Source organism: Neolamprologus brichardi, chromosome 7 (assembly GCF_056152115.1).
Source record: "Neolamprologus brichardi isolate AB-2024 chromosome 7, ASM5615211v1, whole genome shotgun sequence".
NCBI lineage: Eukaryota > Metazoa > Chordata > Actinopteri > Cichliformes > Cichlidae > Neolamprologus > Neolamprologus brichardi.
In genome coordinates this window covers 8,376,944-8,402,038 of record NC_142110.1, presented here as the reverse complement: position 1 = coordinate 8,402,038, position 25,095 = coordinate 8,376,944, and the positions used below count along the sequence as shown (strand labels likewise).

At 39.1% G+C, this 25,095-nt stretch overlaps 1 protein-coding gene, 2 long non-coding RNA genes and 1 pseudogene across 5 annotated transcripts in view; 3 read left to right on the top strand and 1 right to left on the bottom strand.

Moving 5' to 3' along the window:
* The first annotated feature begins 2,689 nt into the window (after positions 1-2,689).
* LOC148101931 (uncharacterized) lies at positions 2,690-6,934 on the top strand. The gene is made up of 3 exons (XR_015719227.1): positions 2,690-2,752; positions 3,598-3,784; positions 6,768-6,934. It is a non-coding gene; the product is annotated as an uncharacterized LOC148101931 (long non-coding RNA).
* Positions 6,935-8,566: 1,632 nt separating this feature from the next.
* LOC148101930 (uncharacterized) lies at positions 8,567-10,089 on the top strand (annotated as a pseudogene).
* Positions 10,090-22,700: 12,611 nt separating this feature from the next.
* On the bottom strand, positions 22,701-24,162 carry LOC148101929 (uncharacterized). The gene is made up of 3 exons (XR_015719226.1): positions 23,903-24,162; positions 23,671-23,734; positions 22,701-23,273 (listed from the first exon to the last, which is right to left on the bottom strand). It is a non-coding gene; the product is annotated as an uncharacterized LOC148101929 (long non-coding RNA).
* A 761-nt stretch (positions 24,163-24,923) lies between these two features.
* LOC148101928 (liprin-beta-1-like) overlaps positions 24,924-25,095 on the top strand; it is a 28,358-nt gene continuing 28,186 nt past the window's right edge. The window contains exon 1 of one of the 3 annotated variants that reach the window (XM_087842997.1): positions 24,924-25,002. The gene's annotated coding sequence lies outside the window, so the exon portion shown is untranslated. The remainder of the gene's footprint in view (positions 25,003-25,095) is intronic. The other 2 variants (XM_087842999.1, XM_087842998.1) reach the window with 2 other exon arrangements.

Genomic DNA, 25,095 nt, shown 5'->3' with positions numbered 1-25,095 from the left:
GTTACAATCTAAAAATTTAAGTATTTTGACAAATTTACATAAAATTTGATTCACAGCATTTAAAAACTGACATTAATGATGTGCTAAAATAATGCATTTTAAGCTTTAGCTGCCACACAGACCCTTCAGCTATCCCTGGGTTGCTTGCCTTTTCCCCTTGTTGTTTGTATAGTTTTGTGTGCGAAAACTTTTGAGCTACTTCCTACATCTTGTGAACAGGATCATGTGTTAAATAATTTGATTTTATATTTTGGTCCATTACAGAAACAAAGACAAATGATAATGAGCACGTTGAGAGTTCTGGTGATGGATGGGCCACAGTCCGAGCTAGCCCTCCGTCTGTGGAGTCCGAAAAACAAGAAGGCACGGATGCTGAACAACTGAGAGGGAAAAGCCCAGATGAGGTTTGTGGAGAGGGAGAGGAGATGCAGCAAAGGGCCACGGGTCGGTCTCAAACTTGGTCGGTGCGTCTCAGTCATGTGGCATGCGGTTGCCTGTTCACCCACTAAGCTAAACTGGCACCCATGGTATCACTATTTAAATGGCAGAGAACATGAGATATTTTTAATTTTGCTTTTACTCTTTTTCCTCCCCTGGAGCGACTTCACATATCATTAAACTCTAAAGTGCTCAGTAAAACACTCTCACAAAAACTTCACATTAATTTCACTCCTTTGGAAATGAGTGTTGAAGAGCTGGACAACCAATTAGTTGAATAACATCTTTTGTCAGATCTCTGTATGCAGATTTAGACTGTTCTCAGGGACTCTGTAGAGTTTTTAAGTCACAGTTTTAATGCATTTAAATCTTCTTTTGTCTTTCTGACTCAGATGGAAAGCCCCAGTGGACTAAGTGAAGAGCCCTCGCCTTCACCCAGCCCGTCTGATCCAGAGAAAATGTCAGAATCTGAACCGGCAGATGCAGAAAGGTAAAGATTTTATGTGTTATACATGACTGTTTTTCTTTTAACAATATTTTTAATTTACAAATTTAAAAAACAAATAACCGGAGAACACTAGACGCCAAAGAACCAAACAAACAGCAAATCCAAACATGGCAAACCACCAATCCTAGTGGAATCTCTTTCATATTCTTCACTGACGAACACAGTGAAATGGTGCTCATTCTGCCTGCATGTGTCTTGTATTTATATTAAAATGCTGTAACTTGCCAGGAATGACATAAATTCACATTAAAATCTGAGTATTGGAAGCTCTCACTGCAATTTACGCTATAAATAAAGTGTAAATTTACACTAAATTGTGGTAAGAGCGGTGAAGCATGCTGTTTAATGCACGTATATGTTTAAATTATCCGGGGCAGTCCATGTGGCGTTGCACCACGTGTTTGACGTGTCACTGAGTGCTTGTTATATATGTTATATATTATTATAGCACTATGACTAAATAATGAGGGAAGTATTATGTATCACCACCATGATGAACACTTGTGGCAATAGTATGTATAGTACTCTGCACAGTGTGTGCATATTTGATGTGTATAGATGTTTTAAAATTATTACTCATGATATCACAATGTCCAGACATGTCCTGTAGGGACATGAGGAGGAAACGGTGGCAAAAGGAGCTATGTGAGGCTGCTAAAGGCAGTGGATCCATCACCAGACCACAGGCAACAATAACACATGTACCAGTTGTTGAACTTGTTACGGATTCAAATATTGAGGAGGGATACAGGAGGAAAACCCAAAATAACCACACTGGTCCGGCCGGGTCAAGTCAAACGATGATTTAATGAACACACGCGTGGGAGATGGACACCATACATCAGACAGCATTAGATCTCAATACAAACTCCACACACTCATTGTTTTATGAAAATCAGGGTATTAGAACGCCCCCTCATGCGTACAGATAGTACAATACAGTCAATATTGACAACTTTAGACACATCAAGAAAAACATTCTCTTCGTCTCGAGGACAGACACTGGCTCCAGTGCCTCTCCTTGGAGCGGACTGTCCCCTACGGAGACACAACATTACAGCTGCAAGGTTTTCCAAATTATCAAGTTGACGTGTATATAATTCGCTGAGTCAGGGATACAATATTAAATGCATGTTGGTTTAATGAACTACCATTACTTAAAAACTTAATAAAAAGATATAACTGAATAAAAAATCACAAAGAATCACATAATATCAGTGTTATGTAAGCGCGTGCAACCTCCTGGGCCCAAAGTCATCTCACACCATGGATCAGCCAGTCATAGCGCTGACTGAAGTTTTTGACCTTTATTAACTCGGGCACAACTCTATAATAAGCAACAAACTGCCATATGTGTAAGGTGATCATGTTTACACCTGCAAAGAGAGATCATATAATTATTCTGACACCTGTAAATAAAAGATTAACACCAGGTTATAACAATCACTGTAATTCAAAGGTTAAATGTAATGTCAATAGCTTCAATCAATGTTTAATGCAATGCTTATTAAATGATTCTGATATAATGATGATGATTCTGCTAAAAATGAAATAAAACACCCCTTTTCACCCGACAAACTGCAGAGGTATTCAAGTGTAAAAATAATAATAGCAAACACATTTGCAATGTTTTGGTTCTGTAACATTTTTTATCATTACTTTTTCATGGATTAGGTGCAAGAGTTGTTAAGTGTGGATAATTAAATAATAGGTTAATGTAATAGTAAATTGTGCCTTTTTCTCAGATCAACAGGAAGTGGAGAGTGATAGATGAGACGAAGCGATGGAAGGAGGAAGAGAAGCAAAGTGAGTGAGTCACAGGCAGAGCTTGGTTTATTTCCCACAGTTTTTTAAATCTGTTGCCTTATGGTTCCAAGCGTTGTCACTAATCTTTGCATTTTATTATTATCTTGTAACACTTGTTTTAGGGCTGTTCGATATAACGTATATATCAGATGACAATATAAAGACATCTATCATTTCATTATACGCTATTGTTTGTTTTATGGTATCATAAAATAAACAGTTTGTGCCAATATTTTTTTTTCACCGTTTTGATGGTCACTGTAGTGGCTATATTAATTTCTTAAAGTTCTCTCTTTCTCTAATATTTAATATAACCACACTATGGACGGACAAGAGCCTGTTTTTATGCGTTGTTTTTATGCGTTTTTGTTAGCAACAACGACGGTAAAACCCTTGCGTGACTGCTTGTTTTTTTTTTTCCACATAAACCTTTCAGAATAAAGCCCAAGATCCTGTTGAGACTTTTCAAAATAAACTGAATCACATGAAAGAGTATGCAGAGTGTTTGTGGATGAGAAGCAAAAAAGAGTCGTCAGGTGCTAAAAAGTAAACCTTAGACTCAAATGTTAGAACAGGCTTTTCCCCGCAGCACATAGAAAACGGCGGCTGTTACAACTTATGTCTAATAATGTATAGTTTCATGCATCGGTTAAAACATTAGACTCCAGGTACACGACGCCCAGCTGGTAACACTTCAAAACAGATTCACAGAAAATGTAAAGTTTTTGTGATTTATATCGTTATTGGGACGATAGATGTCTTATATCAGGATATGAGATTTTGGTCATATCGCACAGCCCTAACTTGTTTAATCCTATATTCCTATGTATTGTATACCTTGTCAGGTTTCATCTGCGTGCTCAGGTGATTAACAATATTACCATCGGTGCTGAAGATCCATTCTGGTGGTGTGCTTGTGGCTGGAATACACAGATATTTCCGTGCCATGTGGGACATTAACGGGAAATGTTCTTCATTCATTTTCCACCAAGCCAGTGGATCTTCTTCTGCATCTACGATCTCCTCACTGAGGTAACAGTCCATTTCTGTCTTGGCTCAGCATCAACAGAAATTCACTGCAGCCATTGTGATATTTGATGCGTCGTAATTTATTTCAGGCTATTTCGCAAATACATATTTTTGCGGCAATGTCATTCACAAACGCAAAATATTACTTCCTTAAGATCAAGCCTATATCAAAATTGTGTCATTCTTTTGGCCCATTGGAGTGCGGTAAGCCGTCATAGGCCCCTATTGGAAACTAAGAATATTACATGGAATTGCTTGTTTGGCAAAAAAAATTGGTAAATAATGTAATTTGGTTTTACAAAACAAAAACATGGAAAACTACAATTTTCATACATCACTCTGAACACACCATCCCCACTGTCAAATATGGTGGTGGCAGCATCATGCTCTGGGGGTGCTTCTTTCATAAGGGACAGGGAAGCTGGTCAGAGCTGATGGGAAGATGGATGGAGCCAAATACAGGGCAATCTTGGAAGAAAACCTCTTGGAGTCTGCAAAAGACTTGAGACTGGGGTAGAGGTTCACCTTCCAGCAGGACAATGACCCTAAACATAAAGCCAGTGCAACAATGTAATGGTTTAAAACAAAACATATCCATGTGTTAGAATGGCCCAGTCAAAGTCCAGATCTAAATCCAATCAAGAATCTATGGCAAGATCTGAAAACTGCTGTTCACAAACGCTGTCCAGCTGATCTGACTGAGCTGGAGCTGTTTTGCACAGAAGAATGGGCAAAGATTTCAGTCTCTAGATGTGCAAAGCTGGTAGAGACATACCCTAAAAGACTGGCAGCTGTAATTGCAGCAAAAGGTGGTTCTACAAAGTATTGACTCAGGGGGCTGAATAATTACGCACACCCCACTTTGCAGTTATTTATTTGTAAAAAAAAATGTTTGGAATCATGTATGATTTTTGTTCCACTTCTCACGTGTGCACCACTTTGTATTGGTCTTTCAAGTGGAATTCCAATAAAATTGATTCATGTTTGTGGCTTTAATGTGACAAAATGTGGAAAAGTTCAAGGGGGCCGAATACTTTTGCAAGCCACTGTATTTGCAAAAGTGATCCGACGTTTTCAAAGACGTCTGTTACCCACCAGCTCGATAGCTAGCCGGGTGCTCGAGGGTCACTAGAGCCGCCGAGAACGGTCTTTCGCTATTCAGGTTAAACGCAATGTTGGGACTAACGCGTTATTAAGTAATGCGTTACTGTAACTAGGTTATTATGCCAAAATCAGGAACGCGTTAATCGTTACTGGGATTTAAATAGGGTTGTTATTTGTTACTTCTTGCGGTGGCTATCGCGGAGCTTCCACAGATTCAGTAACATTAGCAAGTGGTGGAGGCGAGGAGGTGGATGAGGGAAAGGGGAGGCAGGAGAAGCAGGCGGCCACCTGTCCGAGTGTCAGGTGAACTGAACTTCAGGTAAGAAGTTATGACCTGCAGTCTATCTGGGTCAGATATAAACCAAGTTTAGTTGGATGTTATTTTTCGTTATGCTGACTTTTTCGTACTGGGTACTAGCTAGCATGATGGAGTTTCTGTACAGCTGGGTGGGTGCTATGATGTATAAGGTTAATTATTAGAGTTGCCAACCGTCCCCTAAAAAACGGAATCGTCTCTTCTGTTTCTACTTCACTCATGAAACTGATCAATGATCAGCTGATCGGCTTGTCCAAGTGCCGTCTCTCTTGTTTGTGTATCGGCCACTTTGCGCCAGAAAGAAGAAAGCAGCGGAGGTCGCGTTAAACAAAAGCAGCACGTTTAAGCTTGATCAGCTGTTGTTAGAATTTATTTAATATTACTTTCTAGTATCAGCTGATGTTTGCTGGAGCCACAGCTGTAAAAGCTGCTGGTCACTATATCGGTTTGGATATGTGGTGAGAGGGAAACATGAAGATGAAGCCAGGAGACGTCCTTACTAAATCATCAGAGCTGAACAGGTGATGGAGAAACAGGTTTACCTTTTAGGTGACATGAATGAGTTGAAGGAAAGTTATGAACTGTTTCTGAGAGACAAATAACACCAGGATCCTTTTTTTACGTAGCTGACAGCTGGTAACTGTGCAGGGGCAGGTCTAGCAAAGTTTTGCCAGGGGGCCAGGTAGGGCATTAACAGGAAGAGGGGGGCGCTGTTAAAATGTAAAAAGCGCACATGACGTTGTGACGTAGGCTAGAATCACGGCAGCAGTCGACTGTGGTCCAGTTGTGGGATTTCTCTTGTAGAAATATGCACATTATTTTTTCCTTTCTATTTGTAGGTGGCACAGTGCACTTGTGGCAAGTAAGAACGCTAGAAGACTGACAATCTTGCTGGGTATCCAGTTACGGAAGCAACACATTAACAAGAGAATTCTGAGTACAACCAAAGTTACTTTCCCTAGTAACTAGTTGCGTTGAAAGTAACGAGTAACTTGAAGTAACTGAGTTACTTTTGATAGAAGTAATAAAACTAAGTTACTCATTTAAAGTAACTTACCAACACTGGTTAAACGTAATATATACGTCACTTAGATCATCTAAAAATTATTTTTTTCAGTGTTTTATTTGTTCCGGAGTAAATCGGTTTGGCTGAGATTATTTTAATAATTTAATAAATAATAAATTAATTGAATAAAATAATAATTATTTATTATTAGTTATTAGATTAGATAAAAATAAAACTTTATTAATCCCTCGGGTGGGTTCCTCCTTGGCTTTCACACAGCTGAATAAACGTCAAACAGAAAACTGATTAAACAGAAGTGTGGCATGGTCGAGAATTTACACCAGTGTCCTACTATATTTTAGATAGCAAGGAGCAGACAGTGGTGACACAAATCTGAAGGCTAGACCGTCCAATTTCACAGCCGTTTACTTTAATATGAATACCTTGTGTTAATTTAACATAAGTTTAATTTGCTGCCAAATAAAAACGTCTGTGTGCAACCACTGTTTAATGAAGTAAATTCAAAATGTTCTCTTGTTTTTTGTTTTTGTTGTCCCTAGAGCACGCAGTGAACTCCACAAGAACAGAAACGGCAGAAAACAAACTGGGCTGGCTGTCTCAGCCACCCCAGACTTATTTAGACTTTTCTCTAGACTGAAAACAGAACTATGAAAACCTTCAGGAGACACATTATTTACATCATCATAGCCAAATTGTTCATATGAGGCTGAAATCATGAAGCGGTGACCTCGTCATTCTCTGACCATAATCCAGCTAGGCAGGAGGCAGTCAAAGAGTGGTTAGGTCGAGGCGATGTGGAGGTGCTCACTTGCCCGCCCTGACAGAGATGTGGACGACGTGGATGATGTGGGCAGTGGTGGTGGTGACGTGGACAACATGGACATGCTTGACTGCCTCTGGAGCGACGTGGACGTACTCCCTGATGCTGCACCGGCATGAGAGACACGACAGACTACGCAAACAACATTGACACATGGGAGGCAAGAAACAGAACAAAAAATACTACTAAATCAAAGAACAGAAACTAAACGAGATACACTCAGTCTGGGGGGGGGGGCATAATTTAACGTAAAGGAGATCACAGTATAGTTATCACAAACTGGTATGGTTGGTGGGCCATGGTTGGAAAACAATATTACCGTTTTGTAAAGGATAACTGGTTCAAGTCCAAAATTTTAGTAGGCCTCAAGTAGATCATAAGCTCAGTTCCACAGAAAACAACTGGGAAATTCACTTCAGTTGAAAATCATTGAGAAGGCCCATTAAGCTGCAGAAATAACAAGGCCCGGTGTGGCAAGACCTAAACATACATTAAGTAGGCGTTTTGCACCACGTGGCTTTTAACCACTAGTCAGAACCACATCAGGAGATGGTTCTGAAACAGGAGAAACGAGCTCCTCAGGTTCAGGAGCAAGATTCTCCAGCTGCAGAGGTTCACCAGTGATCTTGTGAACAGCAGCTAATACTTTTTCTTCCTCCTCCCTTCTCAGCTCATCCTTAAGATTTTCAGTGATCTCTCTTTTCATTTTTAGATGTTCATAAAGTTCATCTATGAGATCTTGTTTATGAACAAGTTTGAAATTCTGCTTTTTGACTTCTTCTTCCAGCCAAAATATTTGTAGTGTCAGACTTCCTGTTGTCTTTGCTTGATACTCAAGATTTTGTAAACGTTTCTTGAGATTTGTGTTCTCTGTTTTTAACTTGTTTATCACAGCAGATTCCACCTGTGAAGTCCCTGTTAAGCTTTGAAAAGCCCCAGTAAGCTGCAGGTATTTTAAGGCCTACTGCGGCAACACCTAAACCTATTTTAAGAGGGACGGCCGTGGGCATTCGTATTGTGCCGCTAGAGGTGAAATTCTTGGACCGGCGCAAGACGGATGAAAGCGAAAGCATTTGCCAAGTCCTTTGTCCTTAAATACCCCCTCTTCACCTTCGCAAACACAGTTTTACTTGGAACATTTTCAGAAACAGCGAGTTGTGTTTTGCAAACCAGAAACCTTTCAGAAAGGGACTATTTTTAAACTTAAACAATTAAGCAAACATTTTTTCTTGTCGACACTTTGCATTAAACCTTTAAAGAAATATGTCACACGAAACATTTAATAATTGACAGTCTGACAGAGAGATTCGAGAGGAATCACAAAGACTGTATGGGATGATGGAGAGAGAAATATCGGAGCCTAGGGAGCTTCAAATGAAAATACAAGAACTCCAGTTGGAGTTAAGCACCCTAAAGCGCAAAAAGAATTATTACAAAAAAAATTACTATCGCTTTAAAAATGAGCGTGAACAGAATAGTACAGATGCGCATGAAAGGAATTTCCATTTTAGGGAAAGCATGGTTGAGCTTGAAAAAGTGACTCAACAGTCAGATGACATCAAAGCTCTAATTGTTGCAGAGAATAAAAATTTGCAAGCAGAGCTTAGAACCTTTCGGATGATGCACCATGAATTTCAGGAAAAGGAAGCATCTCTGCTTGAGCAGAACAGCAGCATTGCTGCTGAGTTGTCTCAAATTGAAAGTGAGCGAAATGAGCAAAAGAAAGAGAACGCAGATCTCAAGGAAGAGAGAGAGAGACTTGAGCACCAAGTGGGAGAAGCTCACCATAAAATAACAAAAAAAGAAGAGATAATAGAAAACAGAATAGAGAAATAGATCACAAGACAGAACAGATAGTTGAGCTGAAAAAAGAAATATGTATTCTTCAGCATCGGGTGAGACAGGCTCAGGACGAAAAACAGTCACAGGTGGAATCTCTGGAGGCTAAAATGCAGGAACAGGTTAACACCATTCAGACGATGCACTATGACTTTCTGGAAAAAGAAGAATATCTCCTCGAGCGTAACAGCAGCATTGCTGCTGAGTTGTCTCAGATTGAAAGTGAGAGAAACGAAAAAAAGAAAGAGAATGCAAAACTCGAGAAAACTTTAGAGACTGTTGAACAGAGACTTGAGCACCAAGTGGGAGAAGCTCACCATAAAAGAATTAAAAAAAGAAGAGATTATAGAAAAACAATATAGGGAAATAGTTCGCAAGACAGAACTCACAGTTGAGCTGAAAAGAAAAATTTGTACTCTTCAGCGTCAGGTGAGACATGCACTGGATGAAAATCAGTCACAGGTGGAATCTCTGGAGGCTAAAATGCAGGAGCAGGTAAGCACAATTCAGAGGATGCACCATGACTTTCAAGAGAAAGAAGAATATCTCCTTAAGGAGAACAGCAGCATTGCTGCTGAGATAAAAAAAAATTAAAAACAGAGAACACAAATCTCAAGAAACATTTAGAAAATCTTGAGTATCAAGAAAGGACAACAGAAAGTCTGACACTACAAATATTTCTGCTGGAAGAAAAAGTCAAAAAGCAAAGTGTCAAGATTGTTCATAACGAAGATCTCATAGATGAACTTTATGAACATCTTAAAATGAAAAGAGAAATAATTAATAATCTTAAGGATGAGCTGAGAAGGGAGGAGAAAGAAGAAATATTAGTTGCTGTTCACAACATCACTGGTGAACCTCTGCAGCAGGAGAATCTTGCTCATGAACTTGAGGAGCTTGTTTCTCCTATTTCAGAACCATCTCCTGATGTGGTCCCGACACAGGAGAATCTTGCTCCTGAACCTGAGGAGCTTGTTTCTCCTATTTCAGAACCATCTCCTGATGTGGTCCCCACACAGGACAATCTTGGTCTTGAACCTGAAGAGCTTGATTCTCCTGTCTCAGAACAGCCTCCTGAAGGGGTTCCGACTAGTGGTTCATGGCGTCATGGTGTCAAACGCCTACTTAATCATGGCCCCAGTTCAGAGAGAAAACCCACAAAATGGAACCGGAGTCCTATTCCATTATTCCTAGACAACTGAGCAGCAATGCTGCTGTTCTGCTCAAGGAGAGATCCTGCCTTTTCCTGAAAGTCACGGTGCATCCTCTGAATGGTTTGAACCTCTGCGCGCAAATTCTCGTTCTCTGCCACAATCAGATCTTTGATGTCATCTGACTTTTGAGTCATTCTTTTAAACTCTTCCATCTTTTCGTCAAATTTTCTCATCCATCTTCTCATGCACATCTACTAGCGAAGCCTGACAGGTAATAATGAGGAGCATATTTTTAACAAATGCACTCAAAGCTTGAAAGCTTCAACTCAACATCTGATTAGTGATTGGTTATGATGATGCTCAGGGGCGCGACTCATCTTAGATCGACAATACAGCCAAACTCATTGGAAAGAGCTTTTGACACCATCTACAAGCCAGCTTTCATCCTAAACCAGTGGTTCTTAACCTTGTTGGAGGTACCGAACCCCACCAGTTTCATATGCGCATTGAACCCCTCTTTAGTGAAAAATAAAATATGATTTTTTTCAAATTCAAGACATAGATATGGGATATTGGTGCACAAAATGAGCCGTGCATGTCACGGTGGAGGCTCTGCCGAACCCCTGAGACCGACTCACCGAACGCCTAGGGTTCGATCGAACCCAGGTTAAGAACCACTGTCCTAAACTGTCTCCCTTTTAAGCGCTTTCCTTAATGTTTAAATTGTTCTCATGACAAACTGAATGGATCTGTTTAAGCTCATCTCTTGAGCGATGGAAATTATTTTTATAATAATTCTTCTTGAGGTTAACGGTGCTCAACTCCAGCTGGAAATCTTAAATTTTCTCTTGAAGTTCCATAGGTTCAGATATTTCTCTCGCCACCGACTCATACAATCTCAGTGATTCCTCTCAAATCTCTCTGTCAGACAGTGAATGAATTCATGTCTGAATTAATTCCCAGGAGAGAGAAACAAGTTAAAGACAGAGAACACAAATCTCAAAAAATGTTTACAAAATCTTGACTATCAAGCAAAGACGGCAGAAAGTCTAACACAACAGATATTTAGGGTGGAAGAAAAAGTCAAAAAGCAGAATTTCAAAATTGTTCATAACCGAGGGAAACCAAATCTCAGGAAATGTTTAGAAAATCTTCATTAATTCATGTCCCAGGAAACATGAATTAATTCATGTTTCCTGGGACATTTGTTTAAAAGCTTGATGCAGTGTTGAAAGAAAAAGTATTCCCTTTCTCAAAGGTTCCAGGTTTGCAAAAGCAGCTCGCTGTGAAACTGTGTTTACGAAGGTGAGGATGTTTTATTTATGAATTTCTCTGTCAGAGGCTGTAATGTCAGTGCTTTTTAGTCCTTAAAGGCATTCCAGCTTTTCCTTCACATGGTTCACCAGACTTGCTGACTGATAAAGGTGACTCCCTCTCCCCCTCAGTGTGTGTGTGTGTGTTGATATATTTTACACTTTAGTTTTGTGAAGGATATCTTCCACAACCCCAAAGCTTAACTTGTACTAAGTTAAGCAGTATGAAAAAATGTGACATGACATAAATTAATCTGTAAAACAAAGGTTTATTTGAAGCCATTGAAGTTACAGTAATCCTTAAAATCTACATGTGTTTTGTTCTACATTAGGCAGGTCAGTTCCTTATTAAAGAGGCCAACGACGTCATGTTTCTATATCATCTCTCCCCTCTTAGACCCTCTTACCCAAAAGACACCAGCCAGTTTAACCCTTTTGCTCTGCTTTGCGCAACTATTTTTAAATCCCTGTAGAACTGCAACCACGTGAGCTAGCGCAAAGAAAATTTTTTCATATGAAACCAGAGGAGTTGTACTTACATCTTATGCCATCAGCTTGTCCTCAGTCAACATTTCCTTCCACATATAGCTTTGCAAAAACTGCATAAAAAGCGCTTGCAGCAACAAAAACATAATATTCCAGAAACACGCTTTGCCGATCCGATCAGCTGTTCGTAACACTTCCTAGTAAGAATAGACGTCAGCGTGAAGTCCGCCATGACCTGCCCGAAACCGGAAGTGATGTCATTTTCGTGGAAATGTAGTTTTTTACCATCAGGGCCTCATGAGCCTATACTGTGTTTTTAAAAGTTATGTTTGACTTTATGACTTTCTGTGTCGTTTCTGGGATGCTTAGGACTCATATTGCTCTGCTGGAAATAGTTTATTTTGATGCATATGCTGCTTTTTTGCAAATTTGCATTATAAGATTTATTTTTGTTTTTCCTGCAGTATATAAAATTGGTGTATTTCAAAAATAAAACTATGAAGACACTCAAAATAAATTTCCTGTGGTGGGAAACTATTTTGTGCAACTTTTTTGTATTTACAGTTTTGAGGGATAAGCCTCTTAAATTTCTCTAACTAGAAATATATGTTAAAAAAACAAATGATTTTCAATTTTTTTTGTAGTTTATTGCACTTTTTTGCAATTTATGTAATTACTATGCACTTAATGCAGACATATTATTAAAATCTGGGCTATAATGGTTGTATTGATGTATAGCAACTTGAAATGCTCCCAAAAATGGCACTACAGCATGTAAAAATATAATACAAGCTCTGGCGGACTTGGTTCTATGGTAGGTCTTAAAGGGTTAATGCTCAATCTTTTTACCAGCTTAAGTAAATTATATTGCACAATTTCCTCACCCAATAAAATAATATTTACAACATGAGTTTGCCTTCCATGTTATCTAAAATGTGCAAAAGGATTGTGTGTTTTTAGTTTATTTTGGGGATATGGGATATTGCCCTTAAATTGAACTCATGCTTACAATGACGGGATGTAAGAACAGAATGTTCTGTATGTGTAACTTGGAAAAAAGGGTTTGTAAAAGAGCGCTTGTTGGATTCACTACTTCTGCTCAGAGGTGCTCTTTGGATGGGATACATTTTTATTTATTTTTTTAAAACAGGGTTTGTTTTTTTTCCGGCCCACTGGCCTTCCTCAGGAAGTCAGATGACATCCTTGGAGTTCTTGATTTGTTTTGTTTTCCTTTTTGTTGTTTTTTGTAAATGTGCATATATGTTTCTATATAATGTTAAAGGATTAGTTTGGACCTTTAGAAGTCTGGTTCTGTGAAATAGTGCAGTGTCATCACGCATAATTTAGACTAGTCGCTTGACTATGGAAACATGACTATGATCTCTTGGAAATGTATAGATATCTAAATTTTGATCATTTGGAGGTAAAGCGGACTTCTAAATATCCAAAGTAACCCTTTGGGTCTTAAAAATGATGCTTAACAAACATGTATTAAAACACAAATACACACAAACACAAGCCCCATTTGATTCCTCTTCATTTACCAGGGATACTGTTCTGTACTTCTGCCTGGTTACTGGTTTGGGCTTAGATGCAGCAGGGTATGCATTGCATAATGATGAAGTCTAAATTAACAGTTCATGTGACAGTTCAAGCTCCTTCTTCAAATGCCTGTGTAGATGTGTTAAATGTTCAGGATATAGCAGATGTGTTGTAAATGTTCATTTTTATGCAGTCAAATGGAAAAAAGTGGTCAAAATAGTTTATTTTACTTGTCATTGGAAAGAGTTTGTGCAATACTGCAGAATGTTATCTAGCACAATTTTGTAAAATACATATTTTACTGATTTGTTTGCGTTTTATTACTTCCATACAATTGTGTTTTGAGGTATTTTTAGAAAAATGAAAGTATTAATTACATTTGAGCAAACTTAATTATTTATATTAACAAATGAATATTGTAATGAGTAGCAGTGATAAATACAATGTGTATGTAGGTTAAGTTCATTCCCAATAAAATGAAGTGTAAGATGTTTAACTACATTGCTGTCTGTATTATTGATGAAGTCCTAAATTATCACCTTTAAAGTGGTTGTGCTAATAACATCATGTGCAGTAAGACAGGCATGGAGAAAAGCTCTGACTGGGAGAGGCTGAGAACAAATGACATAGAATAGAATAATCCTTGAATTGTCCCACAAGGGGAAATTTGGATGCAACAATAGCAAGAAAGACACATACGAACAAACAGTACACAAGACACAGAACTGAAACACACACAATTTTTACATATTTACATTAAGAACAATGCTTACTAAAAACAAAGTACTGTACTGTTATTAAATTAAATACAGATAAGATGCAAACCCAGGTTGTAGTGTGAATCTGAATCAACATTAAGATTTAAGAGTTGGATAGACTGAAGAATTTGGACCGTGGTAGAATATTGAAAGGATCATAAAAGCAGGAAGCTTACCACACAAGAAACATATATAAATGCCTATAATAAAAAAAACGTCAGCCTCCCCCACCAACAAATTGGCTGGAGAGGTGGTCAGAGACAAAGGAATGTCTTTGATCCTATAGTTTGAACTAAGACTTACAAATTTAAGTAGCACAATGACAGCATTTAACAATTTGACTCCAACACAGTCTAAAAGAACTTCATCTGCATCTGACAACAATATCAATATAACTCTTTGGAATTCTGTTTATGATCATCTGGAACTGAGAACATTTCGATACACAGACCATAATGTTCTAGACTTAGAAAAGGATATAGACCCAGAAAATAATTTCTTCTACAACATCAGCAATAACTGCTGCTACTTCACCGATGAACAGTTTAAACACACCATCAACACGAAAAACAAATGATCAATAATCCATTTTAACAGCAGCAGTCTGTATGCCAACTTCAACAATATAAAGGAATATCTAAATGAGTTGACAAATCCATTTGGAATTATTGAAATTTCTGAAACATGGATCAATGCTGAGAAAGGACTGGACTTTGGACTGAGGGATATGATGTGAATTTTGTAAATAGAAGGAACAAAAGTGGAGGGGGAGTAGCTGTGTCTATCTAAAGGAGCTGCTGGATACAATTACTTCAGAAATGTGCAAAATTAAAAAATGGTTTAACAGGAACAAACTGTTGGGTCTAAAGTCAGACCCCGCTGATCCCAGAACTTATTCCCATGAAAGAAAGACAAGGCAACAGCGATCGATCTTTTTACTTGCAAGGGAGCCCTTGTCCGTACCTCAGTACATCACAAAATGACCTCTCCGACTGGCCCCTCTTGCTCCCTTTTATTGACAACGTTCACACAATAAACAATAGTTTACAACACGTACCTTCCCCACGTAACGCCTCTTGGTTACAAAAGACAAGGCACTGTGTGTGTGTTATGTGAGAATGTGTGTGTGTGTGTGTGTGTGTGTGGCACGCTGCTGATCAAAGGGTCATATAACATAAAAGCACAGGAACATCCTTGGTCATGAAGAGGGCAATCTCCCCTCACCCTAGATAACACAATGAAGCCATCCAAAGGGGAGGAAGTTTACCACATCAAACAGACCTTCACAGAGGGTGTTCCTGTGGTCAGAAACACTACTGCCCCCCTCCCAGAATCTTAAGGATCTGGGGAGGGGAGGACAGAAAGGATTCTTTAAACCTATAAACAAATGGCAACTATAAAAATGACAATATTTAATAATTCACCCTGACATTTTCCTCCTGTTTGTCATTTTATGCTCCAAATTATTCCTATGTAATATATTCTCAGCCATGCACCTCTTGCTTAACATTTTCAGCGCAGGCGTCATTTACACACAGGCTTCTGTCATGTCAGTAATTTCAGTCATGTCATATTGTTGCAAAAGTACATAATTAACAAATGTATTGGAAATCATCTTAGTCAACATTGATCTTATACAAGGTAAAATGCATCAACAATACATAAACAGGAATTAATTTTTTCAAAAGAGGATGCCACCAAGGACCAGACATTAACCAACCTATCCAGCCTTATGGTGCACCTATTCCTGTCATGTAATTCATTATGTACTTCTGCAAGTAAACAACTGAATATCAAAAGTCAAACAAGAAGAATCATCATTCTCAAAAATCATATGTCACTACAATCCAACTGTATACAGACATATGCATTCAAACACATCAGTTGACTTCATTGTTTGTCCATGTGGCTCTCAGCTAACTTCAAAGCTGTAGCCTGGTCAACACTCCTTTTTATGACTCCTATCAACCCCCCAAATCTCACTGTAGGCTTCCTGTGGGGGTTAGAGTCAACTGGTGAGTTGTCTGCATTTGCAACTCTTCTCCTGTCCTGTTGTCACCACAGAAAAAGCTTTGTAAAGGAAATTGGATCAAGCTGTTTTGATCTTCTTGGCTCAAAACCTCAAGTGTTCATGATGTAGATGTAGACAAAAGGCTTCTCTGTTTACATCCGTCTTGCAGAAGACAAAAGAATAGGTGATGTTGCACAAATTCCATGGTAAATCTTCAACTTGGACTAAATCCATTGTCCTTTATGCACATAGGCAATCGGCCTGTTTCCAGTTCGTTTAGCTGTTCAATGTCCTGCAGCGAGTCATATTCTTTGAGTCAGACTAGCAGGCCTGTCGTACCAGAGCAGTTCACCTTCCCGGCTACTGGTGAATCAACTGTCCATTCAGGTTCAGAGCAGTTGAAAAGTTGACAGTGTTCCAAGTACGTTTACTCCTGGATGTGTTGCTAAGGCAACCAAACAAACTGTCTCGCTCTCAGTGATGCTATATGGCCACAGTCCAGAAGAATGTGTAGCCAATGGCATCACAAGCATAACCATTGGTCTCGTTCTTTAGGTGAGCGGTTGTGTTCTTAAACTGCCACCAGTAGTTGTTGAAAACCCATGTGGGTATTGGGTGTGGTTTGTTCTGTGCCAGTGCGCTCCCTGTCATCCCACTCTGGGTCCACAGGCTCAAGAAGATGCACAGCACATTCCCAGCCATTCTGTTGAGTACCTGTGGCTCAGTTGGTTTCTTCACCGGATTGAGACGAGGGGCCCTGGAGGCTTTCCCCCCCCTTTGTACCCGGTCTTCCTGCCACTTACTCCGAGCTGGCCTGGATGTGTGTCACCTTCTTGCAGTGCGCTTGATGTATCCATGTATTCCTTCCGGCAATCTTCACTGCTGTGGTCGTTGTCAGCAGCACCCGATAGGAACCTTCCACCGTGGACTGGACCAGCACTTCCTCTCCATGGCCTTATCAACATCCAATCTCCAGACTTCAGACTCTGCTCCTGCGGAGAAACAGAATCATCTGGCAGATCATTTGTTCTCATGACTACTTTACTTTTAAACATTTCAAGCATCTAATCTGCTAATATGCTCTCTCTTCTGTTTTTCTATCATCACTACAGAAGACTAGAACTCTAAATGCTCTAACATATATAATCTCAAAGAGTCAGACCATTCTCTGTTGGAGGAATCCTCATGTATACCTTAACTAATTCTATACAGTCTAACCATGTCCTGCCTGTCTTCCCAAGTCTTTACTTTACTGTTCTATTAGTTCTCTCTGCCTGCAAATGCAATATATATATATATTTTTTTAAGTATTTAATAATCCTAGAGTGAGTATAAACTACTGCTGCCATTATCCCCCCTGTGGAGACATTGCAAAGCCCATGGCTCAAAATAGCAGCAGTCTTGTACACATTATTAGGCAGTATTGGTTTATCACACAAATGATAAACACCAACCTACAAACTCGCTCCTTCTGTAAGCCACAACTGCTTTCCTGCTCTTTCCCTCAACGAGTGGCACAGCTATTAAGTCATCCCTCGACTTACACTTCTTCTCCACGTGCTCTCTACACTCATGAGAAGTGCCCTCTTCTTTCGTTAGCAAAAAGGGTTTGACAAATTCAGAATTGTGCACCACTTTATGGTTATGTGTGGTTGTGAGAGTAATAGTAACATTAAAGACAAGTGTCTTGTAGGTGACAGAAATGTAAGTTTAGTCTGCAGTAATAGACATCTACCTCATGTGGAACTAACAATGTCAAAAGGTGGAATAACCTATTTCCTGAAACATTGTACAGCTTAAGCTGCTGCACATACTGATCTCACGCATGGAGGTAAAGCACAAGCAACTAGAACTAATCTTTTAGGATAGTAAGTTACTGGCTTCACTTGTGGAACAAGTGCTGTTAGTTATTTTACAGTCACCTGGCATTTGTGCTGTTCACAGAACCACAAGTCCATCGCTGGACCTCCTCTGCGCTGTCACTCTTTGGAGCTTGGCACGCTCCCTCAAGTTCTCATGTTCCAACGCTCCTGGAAGCCCAGTAGCACAGCTCTCTGCGCGATGCTGCTGTGCTGGAGGTGATCTCTGATCCTCCTGAAGACTCTCTCCAGGCCTCAGCTTCCATTTTGTGGGCGATCCTCTCAGTCACTCCTTCTCGTTATGGCACCTCACGACATCTACAAATTAAAAAATGACACTCCTCTCGCCACACGGCTTTTGCCATGTGTCAACTCGTAAGTGTAATAAAGTATTCAGCATCACAGAGACAAGTATCATTGCAGGTTTATTCTGAACTCATTAAACTCCTACTTTTTCCCATAATTTGTTCCAAATCATTGAACATCTCAATGTCATTCCACATTGTAATCAGTGACTTCCCTTAAGTTTGTCACTCACCATGAGCCCAAATAGTGGTCAGATAACGAGCCTCATGTAACTATTCTGTAACCACTGCACATCTGTTCAATTGTCACTTGTCTGTCTGCTGAATCCTTTAGCACTCTTAAGGAAAAACAAACATTAGCCAAACACACGGTTCATCCTGGTCAGGTGTCGGCCATCCAGATTCCAGAGGAGCTGTGAAAAGTCATAAAGTTAACACTCACTGTGGAGAAGTAACAATGGTCTCATCACAGTATGTCTCAAACTGTATTAATTTCTCCCCTGTAATTTTCACATTTTCTCCAACATTCTCTCAACAACACAGTGTAATTCCATCATCAACATATAGCCAGTTTCCTTCACACAAAATCTCAGTAATCCTGTGGTAGAAAAACATCATTAAGTTGTGTCCTGCTATAAATCACATGATCAAATCACATGATTAACCATCTGCTGTAAAAAGAAATGTAAATGTTAGCGCTGCGCAGGTGTATACACTCTTTCTCACAGTAATCTCTGTGAGCAACATAAGGTAGTGAATAACACTCCCATGGTAAATTCACAGACACAAAAAAAATTTTAAACTAAAAAAGGTTAAATTTGCAGAGTTCACATAGTCATGTGACCCAAGTTTCCTCCTGTGGTCTCCTTCTGTTCCTGCAACAGAGACACACACAGAGATACATCCACACCTTTGTCAGGTGGGGGTTAACTTCACACAATGGTGTTAGGTCAGTCAGTCTTGTCAGCTTCCCCATTTATTTTAAAATTCTCACTCAGTGATTCTTTGCAGATTGTGGAAATTATCGTCGCATTCGTTTCCACGCTCAGCAAATTGACGTCATTTCAAAAAGAAAAATAATTTAGACTGGATTTCCTCGTTGAATCCTTTTGGACAGGAACTTGTTTCCTAATTGTCCCAAATAAGTGGCTTTCTCCTGAGCCCATTTTAATTCTGGAGAAGCTCACTTTGCAACAGTTTTCTCGACGACGCTTCGGTTCTAATCGTGCAGATCTACTCAAACAGAGATCATCAAACAAAACTTCAGTGCACCATGAAAGTAACAAAATAAAAGGAAATAAAGAAAATAAAGGAAAGGAAAGGAAAGAAAGGCCTTGTTTAAGTCATGACACGTGTTCTTCATGCCAGGGGGATAAATCGTAACAACCCAATTGGCAGGCTCAGCTTAGTAACAAAAGACAAATCAACAGCCAGTTTAATCTCAAACATTCATCCAATCAGCCATACACACAACATACAGCATAACCCTGTTGTCTTAGCACATAGGTTTCTTCTCATGTAACTAAATGTGTGCCATGTTAAAACTTCTTCACACACCAGAAACTCACAATCAGCTCACTCATCTAAAACCTCTCATCAGCATTCTGTTTTTCTCCTCTATGATGTAACCATCTGTCCTCCTATAATATTCAGTCCACTAGTCTATGTATCACTTTCATCTTATTAGTGACTTGGACAAAATGACAAACAGAATCTCATGCTTAAGGTGCTGTCTGGTCTTCATGAGTATCATTTATGTGTATATATATGTAGGGTTAGTATAGTTAATGCATTTTCTGTATGTTTTCGTGTTCCTCTCTCATCACACTTTCATTATCTCATCACTGCTTAAAACATCACAAATCACTCTCTGTTTTTTTTATTTTATTTTTTTTAAACTGTACTTTTCTCCGAACAGAAAATAGCATTACAGCTGTTTCAGACTGAGAAACACCAAACACTCTTCATGTTGTCATTCATCCACACAACTATTTTATTTCTTTTTGTCCACTGGGCAGGTGATCTGCAGTATCATGTCTGCCCCAGCTGGATACTTTTTCACACACACCATGACGTCAAACACTCACTTCTGCTTAGATCACAATTATACTTCATTAATTTCGACAACGAGATCTGCATCTCCATAGGGCAGGGTGTTATCACCTGGCCCTTTACCTGTGTATTGTGTCAGGGATGGATATGTGGTTGTAACGTTTGTGTTCACTAACTTTACTTTCTGTTTCCTGCCCTGCCTAGTCTGTCTTAGACTCGATGCTGCTCCTAATGCCTCTCCATACTCAGCCTTTAATTTCTCCTCCTCTGTCTCTGCTCTCTCACACTCTTCTCTGACTTTTCTTTCTGCTAACATTCTTGCTTCTCTTCTCTTTTGAACCTGCTCCAGCCACAACTTAGTAACTGCTAACTGCAATTCCTTCCTCTGCTTCACTTTCCCTGTTTTACTATTCTTTCTACAAACACTTTACTCTTAACTTCCACTAATGTCCATTCAAATCCATATTTTTCACGTCAACAACCTACATACTGCGTGCTGCCCGGTAAAAATTCTCCATAAATTTTACATCCCCTTCTAAGGCAGACTTACACATTTTATTCCCCATTATGACAATAATGACACAAACTATCCCTAAATCTAAGTAAAACTAAATTAATCTTATTTGGGAATTTCCTTAGAAATGCACAAGTGCAGATTCATATAGATGGTGTGGAAATTGAAAAAGTACTTGAACATAAGTTTGTGTGATTATAGATGATAAATTAAACTGGAAGTCTCATATTACAAATATATATATATATATATATATATATATATATATATATATATATATATATATATATATATATATATATATATATTACAAATGTTCACTATCATCAATCTTTATATTACAAAAAAGGACCATAAGGATAATCCATAAATCTGGTTACAGAGATCATACAAATTCACTATTCTTAAAATCCAAAATTCAAAAATTCACATGTGGGAAATTGCCATAGTAGTGCTCCTGAACCCGACGAGCTTGTTTCTCCAGTCTCAGAACCATCTACTGATGTGGTCCTGACACAGGAGACTCTTGGTCCTCAACCTGAAGAGCTTGATTCTCCTGTCTCAGAACCGCTAGTACTCATCATCAGCGGTGATGCAGTCAGCCTCTCTGACCAGATCATATAGACCAGGGGTAGGCAACTCCAGGCCTCAAGTGCCAATACTGTGCCGATACTGTCCTGCAGGTTTTAGATGTGTCCTTGATCCAACACAGCTGATTCAAATGGCTAAATTACCTCCTCAACATGTCTTGAAGTTCTCCAGGGGGCTGGTAATGAACTAATCAATTGATTCAGGTGTGTTGACCCAGGGTGAGATCTAAAACCTGCAGGACACCGGCCCTCGAGGCCTGGCGTTGCCTACCCCTGATATAGACAGTGCTTGAAGCAGTTATGACCTTCTTGCCATATTGGCAGAATAAATGACCTGGAAGCTGTTGCACTGTCTATACCTGTAAACTCCAGGACACGTTTACAAACAATTTTCGTTGTTATTTGCGCTGCAGCTGCAGGTTAGGATGGAGTTACTGTGTGTGTGTGTGTGTGTGTGTGTGTGTGTGTGTGTGTGTGTGTGTGTGTGCGTGTTTACAAGTAGTTTTAAACCTTGTGATCCACAAAACAGCATAACAGTAAAAGAAGAATTGACTGCGTTACAGTCAGTGCGGGAACGGCGGCTTTGCTCGTGCGCGATTCATTTGCAGTTTGGGCGCACGTGAACATCTCCTGCCCTGATAGCGGCTGGAGGAGGACTATCCTCCGCCTGTGAGCGCTTTGGCACGAGCGAGGTGCCCATGGCAGCACCCGCTGCTTGTTGAGAGTAAGAGCAACAAGCGCTTTCACGTCAAAAGTTGTCATAAATAAGCCTCCAATAACACCAGAAAAAATCGCCAGATTTGTCGCTACACTGTAAAATCGAATTAGTTCCCAGAACTCAAAAAAATTGAGGAAACTCGTTGCCTCAAAAAAATTGAGTAAAGCTTAGCTAAAAATGACTAAATTAGGATAACTTATTTATTTTGAGTACTCTGTACAAGTTCATTTGTTCCCAGAACTCAAGAAAATTGGATCAAGTTTATGTAAGATGACCAAGTTAGGGCAACTTACTCATTTTGAGTACACTGTACGGCCTTGTTAGTTCCCAGAACTCAAAAAATTAAGGAAACTCGTTGCCTCAAAAAAACTAAGTAAAGCTTACTTAAGATGACTGTTAGGACAACAGCCATCATTGCAAGTCTGCAGTATTAAGAATAACTTGATATTTCTGACTGTACAATACTAATTGTTTACTTACTGACAAACATTTCAAGTTCAACTAAATGAAAAAACAATTTGTGGTAACCTGAATGTGATTAAAAATAATTAACAACACTTTTTGTAATGATGTTAAAATCAGCCCAACTTTTATTTTCAAACACAACAAAGTATAACAGCCAACATACTGGACACTGTTCTGCTGAACAACAAACAATTATATTGCCATCATGGTTATAATCTCACAATGAAACAAAGTCTCAGATGTAATTATTCTGAAAATAAGTTTAGGCCTACCTCAAGTTTGTTTTGTACTTACATTACTTATATAATCAAAATAAAATATTTGTTTTTCTGTCACAAGTGCAGTCTCTAATTTAAACAACACATTTGTTTTGCATTCCAACACATGAGCTGGAATGTTGTATTATTTTAAGGATGGCTTGTTTCCAGTCCAGGCATTACTGCCTAAATGACTATCATGGATCGAGGTGATCCAAATGTAGGTGCAGAAGAAAGTCTTTAACTTCCCTTAAGTACAGTGGCAGTGGATGTGGGTTGGAGATGCAATGAGCTTGAACCTGCAGGCGACCATCTTCACTGACCACACCATCTGTGACGGAGGACTCATCTCTCCTGTTGTCCTGCAAGCAAACAATCATATTTTTTGGAACATGAACTGAATTGCTTTCTTAAAACATTTTTTTCTGCATTTGGTATAAAACAGACTCCAATTTACACAATCTCAGGCACCCTCCCCACCAGAGAGGTGACATTCAATGTCCCACTGTCAGTCTGGATAGCTGTGACCACCACCCAACACACAATAATGTCATGAAAGCATCATTTTAAAAAGGGCTATGCAAACATGGCCAATAACTTTCATTCTAATGATGTGCAAAATGATTTGGGCACAAAACAAATTTTGCTGTTAGAAAACTTGCAGACGTCACTATATACAGTGTAGACCCTCTAAACTAAGTTTGGGGGATGTGATCTTTCAAGAAATGCAGACCAAACTGTTGTTGTTTGTTTACTTACACAGCATGTCTTGTAGAATTAACTGGAGTCAACAGCAACAGCATAGTGCGGTCATATCTCAAGTCTAATAACAGAAGACAGGAAAAGATCAGTAAAGAAACAACTTCCCCAAACCAAAGCACAAATAAAACAATAAGTAAAACAGGCTGATCTAAAGTATGATTAAAGTTCAGCCTGATTAATATAAATGTCACTGACAGTTGCTAATATATTGGAAAACCAAAATACTTACCACTGAGTTGATGTCTTTCTGTCCAACAGCAGGAGTGCTGGTCCCGAGCCTCAAAGACAGTAAGAAGCAAGCAGAGGGAGAAAAAGCAGAACATTTTTCAGAAACTGATTTGATCCTTAATGGCTGTGCAATTATTGTAACATAGAGTTTGCTTATGTTGTTAAATAAAGGCTAGATTTGACATTAATAGATGCCACAGATGTTCAAAAGCTGCCACAAAGCATGAAAAAATGGACATCTCTGAAAACGTTGGAGCATTTTTACAAATATGTGATGTCTTGATAAATTGAGCATATATTTGAACTTTACACATCTACATTGTCGCCTGAAAATATCTTAAAAGTTTATTTTGTGACCCAGAAAAAGTAATAAGTTTTTTAGCCGTGCTCCTCCGCCATTGCCTACAAATGGATCCGCCTTTTCTCCAGACTACCCTTTCTGGGTCACAAAATAACCTTTTAAGATATTTTCAGGCAAGAATGTAGCTGTGTAATGCTCAAATATCTACTTAATTTATCAAAATATCACATATTTGCAAAAGTGCTTCCACGTTTTCGGAGAGCTCTGTTATCCACCAGTGGGATAGCTGACCAGGAGGTCAAGGCTCATAGAGTCCGCGAGCACAGCTAACTCATGGCTTATTCTTTTCAATCCCCCTGCACTCTTTTGCTACTCAGGTTAAACATGATATATATATATATAGTTAGTTAGTTAGTTATGGCTATGGATTGAAAATACCCCCCACACCCCACCCCTAATGGCTGCACCTCGAAGAATTTTGTCTGGGCTTTTATTTCACTTTTTTATTTCAAACAATCAACAGAAAATTTCACAGACATAGTTTTATGTAAGGTTTTTAAGGCTGTGGTGTTAATTTTTAATGCTGATCCAATGTGGTACCTCAAGTAAGTCACTGTGTGCATCCACCATCACTGACTTTAACACTGCAGACATGCACAACAAGTTGTTTTTTTGTTTTGTTTTTTATTAAAAGAGGAAATAATGGATTTTTAAATATTTGCAGATACCTCAATATCTATGTTGGCATGCCGGATGTGGAAGAAAGCTTCAATGTAACCAGACCAGTCTCTCCCCACGAGGTGAGAGTAGCATGTGTTTCTGCTGTTAAATATGAACCATTGTTTACTGTGGTTTAATTAAAGTTGAATAAAGCCTTTGAGTAATCAAAAACA